Raw genomic sequence first — 3,392 nt, 5'->3', positions numbered from 1 at the left:
CTGCCGGGACTTAGACCAATTTTGCTCTGCAAATTTACCTTGCTCTAAGTGCCATTTTCTCAATTTGTTACTCCTAAGTGTAATGTTCCAAGTGCAAGTGCATCTCGTACCATCATGTTTGATCCTGATAAAATAATACAGGTAAGTTTATTGGACAGTGTTCAGTGACAGCGAAATAATGTTCAAAAGTTTTCACTTTGCTCGTTTCAGTGTCAACTGTGTCACAACTGTGTCTCGTCAGTTGTCTCGTCAGTTTGTGGAAAAGGTAAGAAAAAATGACAGGATTGCAATGCAAACAATCTAACAACAATTTAATTTCTTCTCTTCCTTAGAGAAATGCATCGAAGACCACGCGTGAAATAATCTACGCACAAACATAAACCCGGCTGGACCCACCGACAATGTGTGTACGCGGAACAATGTGTTCGACGGATGCCACTACCGCCACCAACGCAGACCTCACACACAGCCAACGCTGCATAGCGCCAGGAATGCACGAATAGGTAGGGAAGTGAAACCGTGAAATAGACGAGTGAGCGAAAGAGACACAAAAAAAACCGAAAATAAACCGAAAACCGAAAACCGAAACCAAACCCTGCATTTTTACTTCGGGAACCGACAGGGGATACGAGAGAAAGAAAGAGGGAGAGGGCACATATGAGAGAGGGAGACGACAAGGGGCACGCTCGAGAAAAAAATCGGGTTACCAATTTCTGCCATCGGGGTTTTCGGGCCATCTCACAAGGGAGTTCTAATGGAGAAATTACATTGGTAACCCGATGGTAACCCGTCGGTAACCCGATGGTAACCGGATGGTACCTCGATTTTCCATAGTGAGAAGAGCGTCGGTCACTCAAAATTGTTCACTGGGTGGTGAGCTGGTGAGAAGCGCACGGCGTGAGACAATTTTCTTCGCCTCGCCAACAGCACAACAGCATTATTTCCTCCTTTGGCTTACTCACGGCACGCACACATCGGAGCGAAGAAAACCGTGAGACAGAGCTGGTGATGGTGAAGAAAATGGTATCATCACATCGCTCTTTCTCGCTAGGATTCCGCGCCCCGTGCTCACCTCAGCGCGATGTGTGAGTGGGAAAGAGTTACTTTTGTTTTCGTTCTTTTCTTTTCTCTCCTTCTCACCAGCGAGAAGGCCCAAATCGTTCTCACGCGCTGGCCGATCGAAGGTGTCGAATATTTTTATTGGTTCCATACAAAAAAAATGGATAAGAAATTTTAAAAAAAATATTGGACAAGAATAAATGCAAAAGATGCGAACACCACAATTAAATGGTGATATTGACATGACAAAATTTCCGCAAGCCGAACTGTAACAACTGAAAAGAATCCCCTTTAATATTGCGCGATTCCACCAGATGCGTTTGAGCCGCAAGCTGCAACACCTCCGGGGAGGACCTCCGGAAAGGTGGTAGGTGCGTGCAGCTGCCAAAATGTCAACGTTAGACGGAGGACGGATGATACCCGGGACGCGACGCGGGGTTCGAATTGAAACGATATTTCTTCTCTGTTCTGGCGGGATCCGCACTGCGGATTGGCAGAAAAATTACCGTCACACCTGAAGTCGAAAAGCCGCGCGGCTTCGATGGCGATTAACAGCTTACACTTTGAAGAAACGATGGTCGGTCGCCGGGACGCGAGAAGAAGCAAGAGTTGGGCGTTCGGGCGCGCACAAAAACCCGGCCAGGCCAGGCCATGGGTGGGAGGGGGGCGCACCTTTAATAGTGCGCTCTCGGCGGCCACGCAGAACCAATGCGCGCGGTGAAGAAGGCAGGCGAGAGGGGAGCCTGGGCAGTTGTTCGGTTGATCGGAAAACCTGTTTCATCCATGAAAACTGTGGCCAAGTGTTGTCGGCGGCTGTGGCGGTGGCGGGAGCAAGGTGTGAGAGGTGGTGCGCGCACTCTGGCCATGTTGGTAGCCAGCCGCCGGCGGCGCAAGAACGCGGGATTCGGGGTTATGTTTTTTTTATCCCTCTCCCTACTGTGTCTCTTGTCTTCTCCGTGCGCACGTCTTCGCTTTGTTCTTGTGGCTCATAAAAAAGTGAAAAGAAAACGAACGGGCGAAAGATGGCGTAGAAAAGAAGCTACAAAATCGACCGAAGACGGACGGAAGAAGCACTGACGACGGCGACGACGATGATCGCAAAGAGAAGGTCCGATGGACCTTCACGCCGGTGTGTAGGCAAGAATGTGACGCCGAGCACACCGTTCGGAACATCACCACCGAGAGAGAATCTGTATCCCGGGGATTGGCCAGACCAAGGTTCTCGGCCAGCAGCACCCGGCACCCGGCGGTTGGGCGAAAGAAACAACGAGCGAAAGGTCCCGTGTGTCCAAGGGAAGAACGATCGAGGATCCCATCGGAACTGGCAAGCTGCGCTACAAACCCTCGGGAAGACACACACACACACACAGGATCATGAAGAGCCAGGCACACATACACCAGCCGTGAGTGTAGGAAAGAGGATTTTATTTAGATTTCGGCGCAATTGGCCATTGAAATTGGCAACCACAATGTAACGAGAGTTTGCTAATGCTCCGGAACATGGGACATAGTGATGAAAATCAGGAAACCCCTTGGTGCTTCGGTAGCTTTCATTTCGCAGTATTCATCCCATTTATTGTCCTTCAACAATTTATAGGACTCTGGTAGTATCGGGCAGAATTGCACTACCGATTTTGGATTAGCTAGGCTTTCAGTCTCAAAACAAGCAAAAGCCCAGAGAAATCGTAAGCCAATTTCCTTTGATTATTCTATTTTTTTCTTCTTCTATTATTTCTCAATGGAAAAATATAATTGTTTTTATTAAATATAATTACTTTTGTACGAAACCAACCCCTCGGTCGGCACAGAAAACGGGAGACAATTAAAACGACCTAATACGGGACCTAACTGATCTCTCATTCATCGTGGCCATGCCGTATGCACATTGCGTTCCTAGCTGGAAGAAGCCCAAAGATTTTTCCAAGGCACACCGGCAACAACTTCCTACTGCAAAAAGAACATCAATCGCCACTAGTTGCATTTATGTTGAACAACATCGTCAAACATCCTCGTTCGTGTTAACAACGCCCGAACATGTGAGGCGTGCAACGCAGACACTGCTGCATTAAAGGGGGACGGACGGCGCTCGGTTTATCCCTGGGATGCGGAGGGGTCCTTCATCATCCCTCGCACGACCTCGCTAGCTTCGCCGTAATCTCTGGCCATTGTAAGCCGCGTCGGAGAGAGTACCCTCGCCGTTCTCTGCCCGGGTGCGCTTCCCCTAAGCTGTTTCAGCGATTCGAATCAATGATTCGTTTTATTATCGAAGTCGAGTAAAAATAGCCAAAATGTTCCTTTTCCGCACGGGTCAGTTGATAACATTATTGCGAATA

The 3,392-nt window shown here is 48.7% G+C and overlaps 1 long non-coding RNA gene across 1 annotated transcript; it reads left to right on the top strand.

The window, feature by feature from the left end:
• LOC128268049 (uncharacterized) lies at window positions 1-564 on the top strand. Its single transcript, XR_008269126.1, has 3 exons — window positions 1-141; window positions 211-265; window positions 333-564. It is a non-coding gene; the product is annotated as an uncharacterized LOC128268049 (long non-coding RNA).
• Window positions 565-3,392: the final 2,828 nt, after the last annotated feature.

The sequence above is a fragment of the Anopheles cruzii genome, chromosome 2 (genome assembly GCF_943734635.1).
Source record: "Anopheles cruzii chromosome 2, idAnoCruzAS_RS32_06, whole genome shotgun sequence".
In the NCBI taxonomy this organism is placed as follows: Eukaryota; Metazoa; Arthropoda; class Insecta; order Diptera; family Culicidae; genus Anopheles; species Anopheles cruzii.
The sequence above is the reverse complement of the archived record's forward strand: the minus strand, read 5'-3'. Positions and strand labels throughout refer to the sequence as shown.